Below are 22,601 nucleotides of genomic sequence, written 5' to 3'. Positions count from 1 at the left end.
CTATTCATCTGTAAGTGGGAATGTGCTGGACTTCAGCTCCTAGAATTCTTGACTGGCTGGGATTTTAGGGAGCTGAGATCCAAAACACACACACAGAGGACCAAAGTCTTGGCAATGCTGCAGAGTCTAAGGAAGTCCAGCAAATCTGGAAAGGGGAGGGGAAGGGAAGGGAGGGTGTTTCCCTGTGGGTGTCCATCACCATGCAAACCCCGCCCCTGGCCCAATCAGAAGCCTGGGAAGCCCTGATTGATGGGCTGGACCAAGAGTTCCCTCCCATCCTGGGTCTCCCCAGCGCAAGGAGTTGGTGGTGCGCCTTTGCTGCCTTTGCCTTGCGTTCCGAGGAGCCTCTTCTTCTTCCCTGGCTTTGGAGGGCAGAGGAGGCACCAGGAAAGGGGGGATCGGACCAGCCCTGGCTCTTCCCACCCTCCCCAGGGCAAGGCAAAGCAGGATGCCGAGGGAGTGACTCGGAGAGGAGGCTGGGACTCCAGCTCTGCCCTGGATCTTGGTGACAACTTTGTGGTTTTTTGGGGGGAGCAAAAGTTGCAGACTCTGGAGTGGCCATCTGACAGCTCTTGGAAGAGGTAAGGGCTTCTGTTTCTGCTTCTGCTTCTTCTTCAAGGGGGCAGAGGAGGAGGAGCAGGACCAGGCACTGCAAAAATGGAGGACCCTGCAAGAACAACAGCAAAAAAAGGAGGATCTTACAAAACCAAAGCTAAAAGCCCTCCTAGAAAAAAATGACAATGCATGCTTTTTAGTCCTGCTGGAAAGGAGGGAGGTTTTTTTAAAATCCCTCCTGGAGAGGAGGTTGACGTGGAGGACCTGTCCCGGAAAAGGAGGACCTCTGGTCACCCGGGTTAGAAGGATGAAATGGTGGGTCTCTCCTGAAAAGGAGGACCTAGGTCACCCAGGGATAAAAATGGAGGACCTGTCCTGGAAAAGGAGGACCTGTGTTCACCTTGGCCTAGGAGGTTCAAATGGAGGACCTGTCCTGGAAAAGGAGGACCTGTGGTCACCTTAGGGCAGAAGGATGAAGTGGAGGATCTGTCCTAGAAAAGGAAGACCTCTGGTCACCTGGGTTAGAAGGATGAAATGGTGGCTCTCTCCTGAAAAGGAGGACCTCTGGTCACCCAGGGATAAAAGGTTGAAATGGAGGATCTGTCCTGGAAAAGCAGGACCTCTGGTCAACCTGGGGCAGAAGGACGAAGTGGAGGGTCTGTCCTGGAAAAGGAGGATCTCTGATTATCCGAGCAGAATGTGGGAATGGAGGACCTGTCCTGGAAAAGGAGGACGTGTGGCCACCTTGGCTGTGTCCTCCCTGTGTCTCTCTTTTGCTGGGCAAAGTCAGTAGGGAGCCCTTGGGTGGCTGCTGTGAAGGGATCTCCCCACTTGGCAGAGGGAAGGAAGCGCTTGCCTGGCTTTGCCTTGTGTTTGTTTTGGGAGGTCTTCCTTGGCCTTGGCATTCTCCCTCTCCCCCCTTTCCTCCCCTGTAGAAATAAGGTCCTTTGCTGTTGTGTGCCACCAATATGTTTCCAACTTCTGGCAAGCCTATTATGTGGTTTTCTTCACAAGTTTCTTCAGGGGTATGTGCGCACGCCATGGCCATCCTCTGAGGCTGAGAGAGTGTGACTTGCCCAACGTCACCCAGTGGGTTTCCATAGCTGAGATGGGATTCGAACCCTGATCTCCAGGGTCATAGGCCAATGCTCAAACCACTATGCTCACTCCACTGTAACTGCCATGGCGCCATCCTACCAAACTCTGGGATTTCTAGTTTTATGAGGCACCACCGCTCTTTGTCAGAGAAAGCAAAAGAACGTGCAGAACTACACATTCCAGAATTCCATAGGATGGAGCCACAGCATTTAAAAGTGGTGTCAAAGTGCATTATTTCTACAGTGTAGCCGTGTTAGTCTGCAAAACCAATATGCAAAAAAGGGATCTTTCTTGCAGCACCTTTGAGACTAACTGAAAGAGAGAAGTTGGTAGCATGGACTTTCATAGACTTGTCCTGTCTAAAGTGATGGATTGGGGCTGTGAGGTGCAGGCATTGTTTTGGGCTGGGATGGCAGGGCAGCTGGGTCCCTGCTTTCTTCCCCCACTGTCTTCTTCATAGCGATTAGGTTAAAAGGCGGCATAGATAGGACAGGAGATGCTATCTGCTTTGCTTGAGGGCAGGAATGGTTGAGTAACTGATCTTCCAGAAGAACTCCAGGTCTCCTCCCCTTGGATGCCTCTTGACAGATCACTTGAGAGGAAGACAATTCCAGGTGAGCAGCATTCTCTTAGCTTAAAGGGAAAGCAATGACGAACCTCCTCTGAACCGATCTTGCCAAGAAAACTCCATGGTAGGGCTGTCTTAGGGTCCCCATAAGTTGGAAACAACTTGAAGGCACACACACAACAACATCCAAAAGGCCTGGAGTCAGTGACTTGTCTTGGTTGATGCCCACCAAGTGGGAAAAGCCAAGGCGGACCTCTTCGGTGGGGCAACCCAAGAGACAATCCTGAAATCGTCCCTCTTTTACCCTCACTTTATTTTAATTATATTTATTTTTTATTTACGCGATTTATAGCCCACCTTTCTCCCAAAATGGGAGATTCTACATGGGGTAGAATTCTGAGACACAGTCCTGTTTGTCCACTAATGTTGTTGATGTGTGCCTTCAATTATATGCCGATGAGGGGCATTTGAGATACGCAATGAAATAAGACAGAAAGCAGTCTGATTAAGTCATTATTTTGACTCTGCTGTTGTTGCTGTGTGCCTTCAGTTGTTTCAGACTTATGACAGCAACCCTAAGGCAACCCCATCATGGGGTTTTCTTGGCAAGATTTGTTCAGTGGAGGTTTGGCGTTGCCGTCCTCTGAGGCTGAGAGAGTGTGACGTGCCCAAGATCACCCAGTGGGTTTCCATGGCTGAGCTCTCATCTCCAAAGTTACAACACTCAAACCACTATGCCATATTGGCAGTCTAGAATATATCAGTATGCAGAGGGATCTTGCAGCAAAGGAAGCAGACCAGGTCTACGAAAGCTTATTCTACAACTTAATTCATACAGTTAGTCTCAAAAGTGCTGCAAGATCCCTTGGCATCCTGATATTTTAATGACAGGACATGTCCTTTTTTACCCAGCCCTTGGGTCAAAAATGCTCAGAGAGCTGCTTCTTGTTGCTGTTGTGTGCCTTCCAGTGACCTTAAGGCAAACCTGTCATGAGGTTTTCTTGGTGGAATTTGTTCAGAGAGGGGTTTGCCCTCTGAGGCTGAGAGTGTGTGACTTGCCCATGGTCACCCAGTGGGTTTCCATGGATGAGTGGGGATTTGAACCCTTGTCTCCCAATCCTTTAGTCCAACACTCAAGCCACTACACCATGCTGGCTCTTGGCTTGCAAATGGTTAATTTGACAGTTCCCTGGATTAGTTCCAGCATAACATGCTGTGACAGATTTTTTAGAGGGCATGCAAACCGAATGGTGCAGCAGGAAGCAACCTGTTTACATCAGTACTGCTGATTTCTGTTGGCCTTTCAATGGTGGTAAAATGCCCCCCTCCCCTACACATATACTCAGTTTGGCTTGTTTTGAAGTAATTGAACATAAACTTAAATTTTCTCTTTGGTGGGCAAACTGATCTTTGAATCCTGGATTTGGGCAAGCAGTTATATTGTCCTCTCCTTGTTGTTTACTATTACACAACTCCTACTATTACGCTCTTGAATTCTTGGCAATGATTACAGGTTTGATTTGTAAGGCATCTGAACTATGTCACTCTTACTATGTTTAGATTTTGATAAATGCCTTTTAAGCTTCAGGGACCATAGTTTCACTCAACAGTAGTCCTTCAATAGTTTGAAAGTTACTAGGCAAGTGCTTAAAATTCGGCAACTTGGAGTGGTTTGGTCAGAGTAGTGCTTTTTCTTTTATTCCTTAAAAACCTCTCAGTGCGATGTAGATTTTATTCATGGGGTTGCTATAGGCTTCCTTTGTGACCTCCAGATGTTTTCCTAACTTTCTGAGAAATTTTATGGGTGCGTGTCCAGAATAAATTAATTTTAGCTGCCCCATACTATAAAAGAGTTCTGGTTGGAAGAAGGCAGGAAACCTACTTGCTCTTATGTGGGAGTACATTTATTTAGTTGAATTCAGTGTGACCTGCTTTCAAGTAAAGTTGCAAAGGATTGTAAAGTTGTTTTTATGTGTCTTTACCTTGAATTTGACATCTGGCGACCTTGTCATGGAGTTTTCTTGGCAAGATTTATTGAGATTTATTGAGGTTTGGTGTTGCTTTCTTGTAAAGTTGAGAGGGTGTGACTTGCCCAAAGTCACCCAATGGGTTTCCACATCTGAACAGAAATTGGAATCCCAGTCTCCTGGAGTCCTAGCCCCGCATCAAACTGTTACACCACCCTAGGGCTTACTTTATAGTTCGGGAAGTGTGTTTTGAAATTGCTGGAAGCAATATAAGGAAGGAATGCATTGACTTTTAAGTTCATATTGTGAAGAAGGCAGTGCATGTAACTTGTTAGTGTGTGGAAAACAGCTGCCATTATAAGAATAAGCCCCATTAAACACAAGAGAAGTTACTTCTAAGTAATCAAGCATATATTTGGATTACAAACTCATGTCATTCCAAGCTGGGGAGAGCAACTTTGCTTTATGAATTCCTGGGTGAAGATGGTGTTCTGTGGTTTTGTGATATTGACAATTAGACTGAATAGCAATCACTATAATATGTGTTTTGGACAAGATATAGTTCTTAATTATATTGTTCTGATTGCTGCTATTTCATTCTTGTGAAGTTCCTCAACTCAATAGAAACTAATGCTTCTAAACTGCTTGAATAGATGTCAATAGAGTTTGGATACAAATAATTCCTGGTAGCATCAGCCATTGAAGATACAGAGTAAGAGCACCGATATAAATTATTGTTGTCTTCTCACTTTATTTGGGATTTCAACTATATTTTGTTTGGCAGGGCTCTTGCATCAATAATACTTCAGCTGTTAGCATTATCTCTCCCCCCCCACCCCCAATTGCATGCATTTACCTCATCTTTACTAAACAATAACTTCATATTTGACAATTAAGCTTAAAACTCCATGCATTTTAGTTACATTTATTAATATATATTTTCCAAGCAGGTATTTTGTGCTATTAGGAGCCATTCTGGAAAGGGGGCTTGCCTTGTAGCTGTTAAAGGTTTAGAAACCTTGCTTGGATAAAAGTTGACATTTTTGAAATGTATTGTTTTTACTGGAAGAGTTCTACAGATAGCATGGACTGCTAAAAGGAAAAATGAATGGATGCTAAACCAAGGGGTTATTCACACTGTGCAAATAATTCAGGATGAATCCAGGTTGGGTCTCTGTTGTTCAGATTCATCCTAAATGGGAGAAAGAGACCACACTAGAACTGTTTGGACTCAATCAAGGATGCAATTGAGGTTTCAATTGTGACAAAGGTGACTTAGAGGTCTCTCATTCACAAAGTGGCCATAAGTCAAAGCTGACTTGTGTGTAAGTTCCATTAAATCCCATGAACAAATATGCACACAACGAGATTGTGACGATGCTGGAAATAATAGTTAATTGGGTTTTTACAATGCCAAAAATGTTTTACAGCAGTGCTACCTGATGTGGGGGACTGGTAATTTTCCCCCTGCCATATGCCAGAGACCAGTACCATTTTTGTGCCATATTATTACCAGGTGTTTCTTGCCCAGAAATTTGGTAGGGATCTAACTAGTGGGTCATGCACTACCATATTGAGTAGCACTATTGTGTAGCATACATGTGTAGATACTGTTTTGTATAGGTGAAGCAATTAAGTATTCATATTTGATATTAAACATATGTTATTGATTAGAGTGGGTCACCATTCTGTTTTGCTCGTAGTATCTTGTCACATTCTCAAAGATACATAAAAAATGTATTGAAAAGACAATAGCTCAGTAGCAAAGAACATGCTTTGGATGCAGAAGGTCCCAGATTCTAACCTTGGTACCATTTAAAAAAAACACCATTATCACAGGACTAAAGAACATCTGGCCTTCCAGATGTTTGACTATCATATCTTACCGCTGGCCATGCTGGATGAGGCTGATGTGAATTTATGTATTTACATAAACAAAGACATAAAAGTACTTATACCTCGCCCTTCAGGCTAAAACAGTTGAAGGGCGAGGCTAGTTAATATGGCATTCAGATAGTTAATATGGCATTCTCTGCCCTCAGGCTTACAGCCTAAAGAAGACAAGACAGATAAGGAAAGGGAAATAGCAGTGGGGGAGTTGAAATGCAACACTATTGAAAGGGCTACAAGTTCACAACCCTTGAGTTCTCAGAGAGTGGGAAAGTGCTGTGGTTCATACTCTGGATAGTGGCTGCTTCCAGTATGAGGAGCTAATGCTGAATTAGCTAGATAACCAGTCTGCTATAGAGCAGCTTTCTTTCTCCAAACAGAGTTCGGCTTTTTTAGGGTGCAAAGACTGTGATGCTAGTTTGTTGTTATTGTGTGCCTTCAAGTCATTTCTGACTTATGGCAACCCTAAGGTAACCCTATCATGGTTTTTTTTTTTTTTTTGGCAAGATTGGTTCAGAGGGGATTTGCTTTTACCTCCCATATCAAAATAACATTTGAACAGAAATCTCATTATGAATGTAGTTACTGGATTATAATTGCCTAACAGATTCTTAATCTTTTAAAAAATAAAACAGAAAAGATACAATTAAATTAATAGGCTTGGTATTAGGGCCTAAATACCCTAAAGGCACCAGATCCCATCTCATCTTGGAAGCTACGCAGAGTCAGCTCTGGTTAGTACTTGGATGGGAGACTGCCAATGAATGCCAGGTGCTGCAGGCTACATTTCAGATGAAGGAACTGGCAAAACCATCTCTGAATATTCCTTGCCTAAGAAAACCCTATGAAATTCATGGGGTTACCATAAGCTGACAGCCAACTTGAAGGCTTATGCATACACATTCTTTCCTTGCTTTTCTCAGTTGGCAGCTATTATTTAGTCATAATTCTTTCAAAGAACACTTGACACCTCTTATGCAATTTGTAGTGGATCCACCTGTGTGCCTAGAGCGTTAGCTATTTTTAACTGTTAGTCTAAAAATGTTTTTAAAATGTATGCAAAATTTTAAATTTTAAAACTCCATGGAACAACAACTGATATTTAGTTTTGCCTTCTCCACTTTAATCTCTCCAGCCTGAGATGTTCACATTTCTTAAAATCTGGGTGCCTAACTTGCATATTATTAAAGTATTCTAATTATGCAAACCCCTCTAATTTATATTCTAATTATGCAAATTCAGTACATTTTGTCTTACATTATGTTTAACCTTCGTACCATTTTTGAAAGTTAGAACTGATCTGACAGAAACAGTGCAGACTGTGTTTAAAATGTTGGACTTGGAACAGAGAGATCCAACCCCCAAAGGCGAACCCATTTTCTTGACAAGTTTTTTCAGAGGGGGGTTGCCATTACCATCCTCTGAGGCTAGTCCTAGCAAACCCAATTAATTTTTAGTTTTTTGTGGGTTTTTCGGGCTATGTGGCCATGTTCTAGAAGAGTTTCTTCCTGACGTTTCGCCAGCATCTGTGGCTGGCATCTTCAGAGAAGAGTTTCTTCCTGACGTTTCGCCAGCATCTGTGGCTGGCATCTTCAGAGAAGAGTTTCTTCCTGACGTTTCGCCAGCATCTGTGGCTGGCATCTTCAGAGAAGAGTTTCTTCCTGACGTTTCGCCAGCATCTGTGGCTGGCATCTTCAGAGAATGCTTGCCTGGAAAAAGTGGGGAGATTATATATATATATATATATATATATATATATATATATACTGTGTGAGCCTGAGAATGCAGGAGTGATTTGCATGTGTATTGTTCTATGCTGATGGCAGGCCTCAGGCTGGGAGGCCAATGAATTTTGCTTCTGAGTAGACCTATTTAGAATTGTGGTGTATTCTTTCATTTGCTCACCTGGAGGGAGGGAGGCAGTGTGATAAGCCAGATGACAGACCAGATCCTGAAGCATTTCCCCCTAATTCTTGTGTCTACCCCCCTCTCCTTAAGGGTTACATATTTTCAGGATTGTCTCTCCCCCTATCTTTAACCCATTCATGCCTTCTACCAACCCCTCTCCCATCCCTGGCTGCTTATTCCTCCTCCAAAATCCCAATCACCATCCCATAATTTAAGCCATCTGAAGTGGAGACAATGTAATGTATTTGCACTGGATATTGTAGACGTATACCTCTTTTTTCTTATCCTTTTCCCCCTTTCTTTCCTGTCCTCTGTTCCTGTCTCACCTGCCTTTATTTATTTTTAACCCCTTCTCTGTCTCTAAAGCAGAAAGTGTGTCCAACAGAAGAGGGGGAGATAAGGTGAAAGTGTCTCTCAACCTCACTGCCCATCCAAGATTTAAAGCCATGACTGCTGGGGGCTACCCTTACCTCCTCCCTGGCTCCCTTTTCCTCTCCTGGTTTTAATGGGGTGATCATCCTGCCTTTGATTTTCATTGTGTTGCTCTCTTTAGAGAAGAATAAGAGAGGAAAGGAGTTTCTCAGTCTCTGACAAAATGCAGCCTGGAACAAAGCAGGGATCCAGGATTTGAGGCTTCAAACATGCCCCCAGCGGGCCAGGACATTTTAAAACCATCCAGTCCGTGATTGTCCTGGTTTCCCAGCCCATGTGTCAAGCCGACATTCATCTAGATATTTATTTTGTACTGTATTTATTAATTCTATCCGTATGCCACCTGTACTGCCATGAGCTAAGGGCAGTTCTCATGGATTTCCTCTGTGGTTCAGCTCTGTCAGGTTGATAGGGACTTTCCCAGTACAGTGGAAGCTGGCAGCTCCCATGTCAATGGGCTGGTGAATTCACTCCAGATTTCAGCTGACTTGAAAAGAGCTGTTCAGGTGCCCAAGCTATCTTGGAATAGGTTTCAGCACCTTGGAAACCTTGTGGGTTAAATCTTGAATTAAATCCTGGAATGGATTTGCCACCTCACTGACACAGAAGCCACAGGCTGCCACCAACCCAATGAGTTTCATAATTTACTGGGGACCTGAATCTTGGTCTTCCAGATCCCAGTCCAACACTTTTAACTGTTACACCACACTGGCTCTACCCTGTTTCTTTACACATTCTGCCACATTTGTATGCTACAGGTGGTAGTTGCAACTGACCTGATTGGAAATCTTCTTGGCCATCTGTATTCTCTCTCTTTTTCAAAAGAGTTTCAAACAGCAACAACACATTTGTAGCATTATGGGAATTGCCTTCATTTTCTTAGCTCATTTGTTCATAAGAAGCCATGGTATTTGTTGTTTGTTGTTGACTGCCTTCAAGTTGATCTTGACTCATGGTGGCCCTGTGAATGAGACATCTTCAGGACTCTCTATTCTCAGCCTCTCTGCTCAGGTCCTGCAGGTTAAGGTCTGTGACCTCTCTAGCTGAGTTTAGCCATCTGGCATGCAATCTTCCTCTCTTTCTACTGCCTTCCTAGCATCATTGCTTTTTCTAATGAGTCCTGCCATCTCATGATGTGGCCAAACTACAACAGTCTCAACTTCGTCATCTTGGTCTCTAGAGGTATTTCAGGCTTGATCTCTTCAAGGAACCATTTGTTTGTCCTTTTGACTGTCCATGGTATCCTCAGCCCTCTTCTCAGCCAGTTGGGAACCATTCTGTTTCTCCATATTCTGTTCTAACAGTAGCATCTTGTTCTAAGTACAGATTTCTCACCAGGACTATCTGATGTAGTGGCAATACCATTTCTTTAAAAGCATTCCATAGCTTTTTGTGATCTGTAGAGTTAAAGGCTTTGCTATAATCTATAAAGTTAGATATATCTAATCTTATTACCTAATGATTAATTTTATTGCCATTCTATTCCTAAGTACACATTGAAAAGACAAGAAGGGGTCTTCTAGGCTTTCCTTCCACTGGCCTTCAGACTGTGTGGCAGGATTTTTAAAAAGAGAGGAGTCTGAACTGTCAGGGCCTAAATACCCTAAAGTCTCCAGATCCTGTTTGATCTTGGAAGCCAAGCAGGATTAGCCATGGTTAGTATGGCCAATGAATAGCAAGCACTTTCGGCTATATTTCATCTGAAGTAGCTGGCAAAACCACTTCTCTGAGTTTTCCTTACCCAACAACAACAAACATTTGTTTATAACCCGCCTCTCCCTATGGATTGAGGTGGGTTACAATGAAAATTAAATACACAATACAACAATCAACAACATTACCCAATCTCCCAACCCTCCAACCCTCCACCCTCAACATAATAATCAAAACAGATTAGATGATAGAAATAGTTAAAAACAATGTAAAAATAGCTAATAGGAGCGAGACAACTTGGGACGGATGGGGTGATTCTTTTTAGTGGCAGGTCAGTGTGGGAAGGCCTGCTGGAAGAGATCTGTCTTTATCGCCATTTTAAAGGCATCAAGAGAGGTGATATGATGGATCTCCTCTGGCAGGTCCTTCCAAATTTTTGGAGCGACAGCTGAGAAGGTCCTCTGGGAAGTCACAGCCAACTTGGTCTTCTTTGGCTGCAATAAGTTCTTCCCAGAGGACCTGAATGTGCGGGGTGGATTGTATGGACAACCCTTTGAAATTCAAGAGGTCAGTATAAGACTAAAGGCAAGTTGAAGGTGTGCGCACGCGCGCGCACACACACACACACACACACACACACACATTTTACTGTCTAGTCTTGTGTTTGTCTTTTGTAGATACTCCACTGGAATGGAGGTTCTCAAAATTTGTCACAGCCTTCCTAAATGAAGAAATGGCCAGAGCATAGAAAAGTTACTTGGTTGCACTGTAGCCCCCCAAATCCCTCAGCTAGTGGCTATGTTTGGGGAGTTGTGCTCCCCAAGAGTTATTTTTCTAAGCTCAGCTCAAGCCACAAGGTCAGCCAAAGGTTTATACTTTACATGAAAGAAAGGACCTTGCCAGGAAAAAAAGATTTTTGTTGATGTTGTTTTTGTGTCCTCACCCTGAGGGCAAGCAGGTCAAAGAAAGAGAGAGGAAGCAGGAAAGCCCTGCCAACACTATATTTTAAGGTCTTGGTTGTAAGGAAATAAAAGTTGTAGAGTATGGGAGGTGCTCCATTGTTCCTTGGCACTCACAATAAACATGAGTTCAATGGGTGCAACCTTTTTGTTGCATCGGCAGGGAAAAGCTGATCTTATAGGCTGCCTCTTGGCCCGGTCCAGTTACACACTGTAAATGGGCCAGGAAGGAACTTCCATCTCCTTGGTGACTGACCATGCATCCAAGAATAGTTCACCTCTTGCTTTGAGAGCATGCCTCATGTCTGGGCTGAACAATAAAAGAAGCACATTTCCACCACATTTCAGTATTGTGCTCTCTCGGAACACCACTGAATGTAATGAAAAATTCTGCTGAATTTTAACTGGAGCATTATAAGTTCTATAAATGAATTCCAAATGCATGGGCAGGGGGAACCTCAGTGCTCTCTTAAGTGCATCAAGCTCGATGCATCAAGTATTATTGAGCTGACATGATGTTGGTTTTATATGTGCTTATGTGTCAGTAGTAATCATTTGCCACATCGATCTTTGTTGACCTGATATATACTTCTTTTTCTGTTCTTTGGCCTGTAAAATACTGACTTCCCAGAAAATGTGGTTTTTGTGATCCTTATTGATGGAATGTTTGGTTCTTACTCTCTGCCGATGGAATACACTGGGTGATAACCATAAAATCGCATTTGCTATTAGAATCTGAGTAACGCTATTAGAATAGGGCCATAATGAGGCTTGAAATTGTTATATTTTTGGGCTGCTACTTTCTTAATTGTCCAGTGTGGGAATTCAGGTAATTGTAGTCATAAAGGTAATTTTCCCAAGTTGTGGCCATAGTGCAAGGGTGTACTTTCAGGTGTATGATCCTCAGGTTGGTCTCTGGGATCTGAGGCTAAAAAGATCTTAAGTAGCAATTGCTGTAACAGGCCTCTGCCTGATTCCCTGAAAATCAGGGCAGTGTGCTCTGGCCTTTTTTGTCAGCCCAATGAATAAGAACCACTGAATGGCTGCTTCCTTGTTCCCCAAGGAGAACATGGTAGAAGGAGTAGACCAATATGACCTTACTTGTTAGAGAAAAAGCTGCAGGGAGCTTGGTTTGCACTTTTCTGCTGTAAAGAGAAAAGTAACTGAGAATGATGGCCTGTGTTTGCTTTTTTTCCTTTTCCTTCCTAGTCTATGTTCCTTATCTGCCATCTCTCTTAGACTGAAGCCTGAGATCAAGGACTATCTAGTGTATTCTGGGAATTTTTTTCCCAGGGGAAGCATAGAAAAATATGTTTCAAATCAATAATAAGCAAGAGCAGTATAAAGTACTGTGTTAGATGTTGCTCATGTCAGATTTTGGCATATAGTAGCATGTTCAGTGTGATATGAAACCAGTCATTGAAATATTCAGTACATTCCATGTATTTGTTAGCATGAAGACTGCATTGCCAAATTACTGTAATGCTCCTGTTGGAGTAGCCCACTTTTAAAATAGATACTTTCATTGTTGGATGGACAACATATAATTTAAAAAGGGCATAAACACACATATTATACCAGTAAAATTTTATACCAGTAAAATGTGCCATCAAGGCAGTTTGAAGATTCTAAATATCAAGGGAACTGAGAAATCTCTACATACATTGTATCGAGCCAATTAACATAACTGAGATCTGGTGGTGCAGTGGTTAAATGCCTGTACTGCAGCCACTCACTCACTAACCACAAGGTTGTGAGTTCAATACCAGCCAGGGCTCAGGTTCAACTGCATCCTTCCGAGGTTGCTAAAATGAGTACCCAGCTTGTTGGAGGCAATTAGCTTACACATTGTAAACCACCTAGAGACTGCTTAGTGTGGTATGAAGCGGCAAATGAAACTGCTATTGCTATAACAGTTTCACCACTGTATACTAAGACTCTGCAAAGACCACCAGAGCCTGGAAATCTTAATGATTTTTTTTTTTACTACAACTCCTAGGACCCCTAAGAAAGATGGGAGTAACTTTTCCAAGCTCCTGTAAGACTGTAAAACCTGAAGAGCAATGAGTCTAGTCTTATTTATTTATTTATTTAGCCTTGTCACAATGGTGCTAGTCTTCACTATTACAATGGAGTTAGTTCTGAACCAGCTTTTGTAGTCTGATCACTATAAAGTATAAAAGAGTATTCTCCTTCCTTCTCCTCCTGCTCCGTTACCCCAATTGCCCTCCATGGCTCCCTTCTTCTTCCCCGGCAGTTAAAGCGGTCTCAAACTTGATTATTTCTGCAGTGTGTTTTGGACCACAGTCACTACTAGCATGGAACTAGATAAGATCCTTAAGTGTAAAGACATATAATTAAATACCAAAGGCAGAATCATTGTGCCACAGTATATCCATTTCCTATCTGGGGGTGAATAAAAATGACAGAAAGTGAATGAACTCATTTGAAATGTGATCCTGAAGACGAGTTCTACAGGTGCCATGGTCTGCTAAAAAGAAAAATGAATTACTCCTGGACCAAAGAACTCCATTCATCTCTCCTGCCAAAACTGATGACTGTTTTGTGTATTCACTTTGATGAGTACCAAGCAAAGGAAGCTCAGAAGTGTTGCTAGGCCCTGGGCTTATTTCCCAGGGCTCAGGAATATCACTGCATGTATAATACACATATTCATCAACATGTGCAAATTTTATGTGGTTTTGTGTTTTATGTGGTTTTGTGTTATGGACTCAGATCTTCTTAGTACCTACTTTAGCCTCTCTCTGCTATGTTGCATTCTCTTCAAGAGGCCAAGGAAACTGTTGCATTACTAGCCATTCTGACCTGTGCCAGATTTCCTTCCAGTAGCAGTTTCTTCCTTGGAGTTGTTCGGCAGCATTACTGCCAAAGAACTGACAGCCTGTATCCACGTGCAATCTTGTGTATGACTGCACGCCTCTGTGGGTAAAAGAGTGTGGGTGGCCTTTGATTTGGCCTGCTAATGCTATGGATCTCAGATTGGGGAAGAAACACCATCTCCCTTTGCCTCCTTACCATGATATCCTATGTCAGAATAGTGGCTCTAATTCAGCATTTCCACATTATGATGCCTTAAGTGCAATTAGCTCTTTTATAGCTTCATTGGACCAAAGAAAAGCACAGCACTGAAAGCACTTTGGGGATTACCTTTGGATCAATTCCTTGGTCTCTTTCACTCCAAAATATTATTATTTTCTCCCAGGGAGCATCAAGTTTTAAAATGGAAGCATTGTAGCTGAAAGCAATGTCCATCTTGCTAATTCATCCCCTGACTCATTATGTACGAGACTGCTAAGCTTGAGCTTTTTGTGGCATGGACACACAAAATGTGTGTGTGTGTGGGGGGGGGGGACCCACATGCAACAAAAAAGAGAGAGAAACTGTTACATGCCTCACTAATACCAGCAGTACTTTTGTCTAAACATTAGATAGACAGTTCCTTCTCCATAACTAGATCTTCCACATTCCCTTTGCCTAGAAGATCTTCCCTGTGATAAATGTCTTTTTCAATAGGAAGTGTTTAACTCAAGCTTAAGCACATGGCCCATGCCAGTTCCTCAGCTTTTGCACATTAGGACAGTCTAGTGTTTAGAATCTGAGATTAACTTGGATGTACTCAAAACTGTGAAAGAGACCATCTTAGATTGCAAAAGAAGGTCATGATCTACTACTAGCTAGTTTTGGTCAAACCCCTGCCCCCCTCCCCATATGAAAACATGTCTGCAAGTCTGTCTCTCAGTGATGCAGTAAACATAAGCAGTGGAAGCTTGGTCTGTGAATTTGCACATTTTGGGGCTAGGCAAGTATGGCATAGGAGAGCGACAAGTGGATTACTGTGCAGAATTAGACAGGTATAATGAAGAACAGACTTTGGGTTCATTTTAATAATGCCATAGAGAAAAGAACAGAAAGGTATCAAAAGAGATTCCCTTGCCAACATCTCAGTAATGGACCAGGGACTCGTATTGTTTTAATTCCATCACATTTATTGAAGAGTTGTCAGTTGATACACTGTAGAACCATCACAGATTGCATTTTTCATGGAATAATCACACAAGTAAGTGCCAAAGAGATCCTCTTTCATACTATGTAGAGCCAAATAAGGGGAAATTCATCTGTTAGAGTTGCCAGGCAGAGGCCATGAGTTGGCTAGGAGATATTTTGTTTAGAAAAATCGTAACTAAAGGAGGACAGTGTCCCAGTCTTCTAGTGAGCTACTCTGTCTGTGCACAAACACATAAAAGTGGTGGTATGTGTGAAGAAGGAAGCTGTGTGGAGCAAGTGAAAATGGCCTACACAAAACAATTATAATGGGCATGCCAACTCTTAAGTCACTCCTAGTGTTGCGTGAGTAAGAGCTGATGCATCATTTCAGCAGAAGCATATGGACTGTCCTATATTTTGGACTACAGGTACGGAATTGGGGTTTGGCAGCCTAACGTAATAATTCTTGAATCTACTGGCATATAGATGTTGAATGTTAAAGGTAGCATGACAACAGAGGCTGCTGCCACATTACAGAATTAATGCAGTTTGACACTGCTTTAACCATCATGACTATTCTTTGGAATCCTGAGATTTGTAGTTTGTTTTGGCACCAGAACTCTCTGACAGTGAAGCCTCATATCTCACAAAACTACAAATCTCATCATTTCATAGCATTGAGCCATGGCAGTTAAGTTGGTATAAAACTGCAATAATTTTGTAATGTAGATATAGCCAGACTGTGAGCTCTTAACTGAGTTGCAATTTAGGTAATGCAGGAATGGGCAACCTTGTGGCTTGAATGGAGGTTTGGGCTATAATATCTTCTACCAGGAGATGATTTAAACACAATGGAGTTCTTGGGAAACAATGAAGACTACTTTATAATATAGCTGGGAAAGCTCCGAGAGGCATCAAATGGGAGAGAGAAGACAGCTCAACTAAGACAACTGACTAATTTGTGGTTCTATAATCTTTAGAGAAGTCCTCAAGTAGTCTAGAGAAAGTCACAGTGAAATTATCAGATGTTGCAGAGATAGTAAAGTCAGCAATTAACTTGGAATGCCTCTCTACTGAAGCAAAGCTTAAAACAGAGGGCATGGTGAGTACAAATCATTGCGTAAACATGTGCATTTGAGAAGTTGCTAATGAAAAATGAGGCAATAGCAGGATAAAATCCTTAACTCACTGGCTAAATGCATTTCCATCTGACCAGCCTGTTTCAGAAATTCACCTTGAAAGAACATGTTGTTTTCTGGGATCAGTGCACATTGCCTGTGAACATTATAGTTAGATGTGTGTAGTATATCCTGAAAGAGGATGTATTTAGTAATTTTCAGCTTCCAAGTTTTGGAGTACAAAGATGAAGCTGAAGCTCCAAGATGTATATCTGGAGACACTACCTGTGCTCAAGGCCTCTAGGTCATAGACTGAACAGGTGAGAGAAGCAGCTATGGTTTAACCAATGGAGATTTCCATTTAATACAGTGATTAAATACCAGGAAAAATGCTTATGGCCTCATTCCATTCCAAAACAGCTAACTGGTAGCTGACTTAATTCTTGAGGCTCCAGAATTAACTCTGAACACTGATGATAAAGATCGAGCACTGTAGCATGATGCACCTTCTGATGGGACATGGAGGCTCCCCCCCCCCCCCCCGGGGCCAAGGCAAAAAAGTGAAGCCACTTTTTCATACCAATAAGATATTATTTGTGTTCTGTTGTGCCAAATGGTCTTTTCCACAATATGATTTTTTTCTGTATTAGTCCAGTTTGCACAGTGATGTCCACTTTGCACAGTTTTTGTCAAAATGGTTACTCTGTATGCTTTTTATGTGTAACAGGCTTTTCATACAAGCAGTAGCATATCCAGCCCAGGTCCTTGTCTAGATCTTTCTCATCTGCTAGAATCCTTGTCTCTTGTTATGTTCTTTCTAGAACCAGCTCCAGAACTCCTATTCTGGGGCATCTTTTTCCTTTGTGAATGGCAAAACCCGTCAATGCACTGTATGAATCACTTTTTGCCAAAACATCCTTCTTGTGGCTTTCCTTTGGCTTTTCAAAACAAGCCTTTCTTTTTCATCTTTATAATAGTTATTTAGCACAAAGCACAGTTGAAGAGAGGAAGATTCACTCCTATGAAGCGGAAACACTTTTTGATTCTTTGTTTTTGGAGGCATTGTGCCTTTGGCACACCTGTAAGAGAAAGTTCTTAATCCATATATGTTTACCTAGAGATTAGACTCTATATTTTATTTTATTTTTGGAAGGTTGGTTGTATTGATATTACTGAATTAATTCCACCTCCTTAATGCCAGAAATAATGTTTAGTTGTTCTGAGGAGGTTTGATTATGAAGCAAAACACTTCTGGTTTGGGTATGTGTATTACAGGGCAAATTTCTGAGGTTTAATCTAATTCATGCAGAAGATGCTGTGAACTGGTTCACAATCAGTTTGCAAACCTCATTCCCATCTGTTAACATCTTTTGTATGTGATTTGCATAAGCACACATTATTCTTCAAGGGAATTTAGTCTCTTTTTGTACTTTCAATCTGGGAAAAAACGAAATGGTATTTTTTTTCCTGCTAGGCAGTTTTCCAGTGAAATGTTATTTAATCAATCTTAAAAGATTTTATTAATCTCTGAAAACTAATTGCATCAACGGTTATGAGACAATGATGTAGATAAGATCTTTTTCCCCCCTTGAGTAAGGAAGACAGTAAAACATACCTTGCTCCTCTACCTCTCTTACCCTTGGTGTTCATGATAGGATGTATCTCCTACTCCCTTACTGCAGTTCTGCATATAAGGTATGAAGATCTGTGTGATTAACCTCTTCGTTTTCATGTCGACAGTCATGTCTGAGCAAGATCAAATGAAGACAGAAGGTGGATTTAGCATGCGTCATATTTGGGAAGAGGGCAAATTTCACTTGCAGAATCCAAAATCCAGTCCTAATCTTGCCTGTTATCCTCATCTCTGCAGCAAAGGATGCTGCCCTTGAGTGAAATTCAGCTGTTGGTCCCATTGGCTTTTCTATATGGAATTGGCCCCAGGACTTTGTCCTTGACTTCAGGCAGCAACATGACTAGGACCCATCCTGGGAAGAAGAGTCTGTATATCCAGTTCAATTAAAAAGCGAAGGCTATTTATGTGACTAGATTTGCCATGTACCAAGCTCAGTAGTACATCTGGGAGTGGCTGTGCAATTTTTCCTGTGGGTATTTTGTGACCTTATGGACACCGATACTAAGAAAAATAAAATCATAAGGGACCCCAAGGGCTTTCAAGTTTAGTCCTCATGAGTGCTGGAGATCATAGCTGAAGTATTCATCAGAAGCAGCCATCCAACCTCTGCTTAGAAACCTCCAGCGAAGGAGAGTTTTCCACCCTAAGGCAGTCTATCGCACTGTAATATATTGCACCCTTACTATCAGTAAGTTCTTCCCAATTTTTAGTCAGAGTTTCCTTTCCTTTCCCAGCCCCATCTGGAAATGCTAAAAATTGATGTTGCAACCTTTTGCATTCCAAGGATGTACTTGATCATTGAGTTACAAATCTTCTCTTGCCTTTTAACTGGGAAGGTCAGCTGTTAAAATGGGGAACTCCTCCTTAGAAACCCCTGAGATATCCGCCTCTGGCTTGGTCCAAACAAGTTTGGAATATCTTTTAGTTAAATGGCCTTTGTCTGATCTATCAGATTGGATGCAAAGTATGTGCTACAAAACCAGATTCATTTGGGGCTGTTGGAGCCAGAAAAAGGGAAAGCCTCTATGCTTTTGAGGGTGCAATTATGTATATTTTGTGGTTTCCTGTAATTTAACAGAACATGCAGTAATGAATTAAGTACAAAAAGGAGCAAAAAGAGTCTTGTGGAAGTGGGGTGGGTGGGAAATACACATTCAGTCTTGGCTCCCCTCCAGTTCCCATAGCCTTTATTTGAGATTTGTGGAAATGACCTGTTATGCACACACAGCCATCGTCTAAGTAACTCTCGCGTCACAGTCACTCTCTTCTTGGGAGTTTGATTATACTAGGAGGCTTAAAACCTATTTTAGCTCCCTGGAAACAAAATGTCTTTGGCTTTATACTGTACAATCTTCATAAGATCATTATTTACTGGAAGTCTTCCAGCAATATTTTGTAATACTGTCCTCATCTGAGCACAAAAAAATTTAGCGGGAAGGATTGAGAAATATCATTTAGACCAGTGGTTTTCAATCTTTCATCCTCCAGATGTTCTGGACTTCAGCTCCCATAATCCATGACCACTGGCCAAGTTGTCTCGGCTTGTGGGAGTTGAAGTCCAGAACTTTTTTGGGGCCACACATTGAAAACCATTGGCCTAGAACACACATAACCTAAAAACCATGTTGGCATAGCATTTTGATAAAGAGGGGGGAAAGTAGAGAGTAGTTTTGATAATAACAAAATGGGTAAAGTAGGAAGGGGTAGACTACATCTCATCAACTTTGAAATGCATCTGGATTACCCATTTCCCAGGTTAGGTCCTGAATTGAGTTGGTCTACTAGGTATTGACAAATGGTGATCACATTGTCAATGGAAATAGTGGGCTTGCAGGCCAACACCATTCAGAATCAAATACCCATTGCTGTAGCAGGATATGAAGCTTAATACAAATCAAATACTCAGTTCTATAGATGGAGATATCAGTAATTTTTTAGTCCATCTCACACATGTTCATTGGTATGTTGTCTTTGCTAATTTTCAAAATAATATACAGCAAAAAAATCATGCTATTTTAAAATGAATTTTTCCAGCATAGCTATCTTTGTATGCATTTCATCCTGCAATAAACCTTATTATTCATGAGATTTTGGTGTGTGTGTGTGTGTGTGTTGAATTGATAATGAAAAATATAATTGGCAAGGATAATTGTATTTTGATCCCTATGTTAGTCTGGGAATGGTGAATCAGATCAGTTCCTGACTGAAAAATGTGGCCAAACTCTCCAACTATCTCTCTTCAGTGCTCCACAACCCTTCTGGCTATTGTCAGGCTTTCTGTTGTAAGAATTCTATGGATAAGATCAGAGATCACAGGAGCTAAAAATCATGGCTAAGTTTTAAATTGTGAAAAATTGCAGATAGGTGAAAAATTGCAAATTAGAAAGAGAAGGCTTATATAAATTGGGGGAAAGTGCAAAACCAAATGCTTTCTGTGTTTAAAATAAAGTTGATCGTACACAGTGGCCTCATACACATAATAATTTCTACCATGTCTGCTCACACTGTTCTAATTCTCAGTGAGAGAGAGTGTGTGTGTGTGTTGTGTGCCTTTAAATTGTTTCTGATTTATAGCAACCTTATCATGAATTTTCTTGGCAAGATTTGTTCAGAGGTTTGCCATTACCTTCCCCTGAGGCTTAGAGTGTGTGACTTGCCCAAGATCACTCAGTGACTTTCATGGGTCAGCTTTAGATAAAAAGCTGACTATATCAATTTATTTTGTCATTCCCAATAGAAAGTGGACATAAGGGTTCAGGTGAGTCATTCAGTGGATGTCTCTGTATTAGCTCTGTTTGGAGATTTGGCCAAATACATGGAGCATAGAGTTGGCTGAGTTTCTACTGGTGGAATCCATCCCACATTCACTAAGTCCACTGTAACCTGTTGGTCATCTAATATGGTCTACTTGGTGCCTTGTTTGAAATGACAAAATGACAAAGTGTGAGAACCCAGTGTGGAGAACCCAGAACACTGGCCTTGGACATGGGATCCTGGTTCTAGTTCCCCTGAATTCGGAACTATTACACTACACTATAGTGCATATTCCACTTTAACTGCCATGGCAACATCCTGTGGAATTTTGAGATTTGTAGTTTAGTGAGGCCCAAAAGCTTTCTGGCTGAGAATTCTGAATGCTCCTCCCTAAATTGTAAATCTCAAGACTCCATAGGATGTTGTCATAGCAGTTAAAGTGGAATATAGTGCTATTACGGTTTAGCGTGATAGACCAGTTACTGTCTATGTCTTTCAGCCTGACTTACCACACAGGCTTGAGTAGGGGGCATTTATAACAACACTTTGGCTGATTGGAACAAACATACCAAATAAGCACTTTCAGCACAGTTCACTGCAGGGGGACCACACCAGAAAGGCTCTTTGCTATTATGCATCCCCTTCAGTTGTCCTAATTTGGAAAGGACAGTCTAAGGAGTTTATCAGACAAAGGGAATTGGAAGTATAATCCAATGACAATCTGAACGCTATCATGGGGTTTAACGTTATTGTGTGATAACCCACTACACACAAGTTTGGGCAATGGGAAGTCAGTCCGAGCGCAAGCATGGGGTTTCACGTTATTGTGTGATAGACTGCCACACACAAATTCGGGCGATGGCATGCTATTTTCGAGCAATGGGGAGCCAGTTCAAATGCAATGTGTATTCGCGTAATTGCGCTAAACTAACGACTTTAAGTGAATGCGTTCTGGCCCCACTTTCTTTTCATTCGAATTTAAGAGAAATTCCTCCCGTTTGATAAACTCCTCAGTCAATCTTCTGTTGTGCTCCTTTTCCAATTGCTTTTTAAATCCCCCAGTTCTCTTTCTTCCCCTTCTTTCATTCTTTCCTTTTTACTACTGTTGCTGCAAATTAATTTCAAAGTGCAAAAGAAGTGTACACTCAGTTAACTCAGCAGGAGGGAGAGGAGAGGAATGGGGAGAATCATGCACTTCTCTGGTAGGCTCTGGCAAAAACAAACAGCTGCATTCTGTCCCAGCATTTGTGTTCTTCCTCTGTACTAAGTTTTGCCACCTTGACCACACTCTGATCCTGTTTAGCCACATGTGTTCTCCCTGATGTTCATCTGTGAAATGTTGGAAGGGTATGCCTTATGTCATGTTTTTGGACTTCTTAGAAGCATTAATTACTCTGAGAAATAGGTTGCTGGATGGAATCAGGAGCCCTGGTGGCGCAGTGGGTAAATGCCTGTACTGCAGCCATTCGCTCAAAACCACAAGGTTGCGAGTTCAAGACCAGAAAAAGGGCCCAAGCTCGACTCAGGCTTGCATCCTTCCAAGGTCGCTAAAATGAGTACCCAGACTGTTGGGGGCAAATAGCTTACTTGCTAATTAGCTTACTTGCTGTTCACCGCTATGATCTTTGGAATAGCGGTATATAAATAAAACAAATTATTATTATTATTATTATTATTATTATTATTATTATTATTATTAAGTCTTTGTTACTCTACTCGCAGGACCTTTTCTTATGTTCTTATTGCACAAGTAGGACCCACTCCAAACATTCAGCAGGAGAATTTGATCAAAACCTATCTGGCTATAAGAACATTGTGTACATTGTGAGATTACTACATAAAGTAAGATAGCCCCTGCCCCTAGGCACATTGGTTCTGTATATGCTATGGTTTTTTATTCACAATTTTGGATGAATGTGCCAAATCAACTCATAGGGTTTTCTCCTTTGATTTTGCTCTTCCTCCATCCAAATAGTGTTCTACATTTGTTGTGTGAAAAGGGCTTTGGGCAGAGAAGAAATGCAAGAAATTATGCTGGATTTTGCTTGGAAGAGCCTTGTT

General features: G+C 41.7%; 1 protein-coding gene across 3 annotated transcripts in view; it reads left to right on the top strand.

Moving 5' to 3' along the window:
- Positions 1-328: 328 nt before the first annotated feature.
- LOC149316472 (transforming growth factor beta receptor type 3-like) overlaps positions 329-22,601 on the top strand; it is a 182,764-nt gene continuing 160,491 nt past the window's right edge. For all 3 annotated transcript variants that reach the window (XM_089515596.1, XM_089515597.1, XM_089515595.1), the window contains exon 1: positions 329-581. The gene's annotated coding sequence lies outside the window, so the exon portion shown is untranslated. The remainder of the gene's footprint in view (positions 582-22,601) is intronic.

The sequence above is a fragment of the Sceloporus occidentalis genome, unplaced genomic scaffold, assembly GCF_023333645.1.
Source record: "Sceloporus occidentalis isolate IW3139 unplaced genomic scaffold, rSceOcc1.0.p SCAF_3, whole genome shotgun sequence".
Taxonomy (NCBI): Eukaryota; Metazoa; Chordata; class Lepidosauria; order Squamata; family Phrynosomatidae; genus Sceloporus; species Sceloporus occidentalis.
This window is presented reverse-complemented; position numbering and strand designations above follow the sequence as displayed.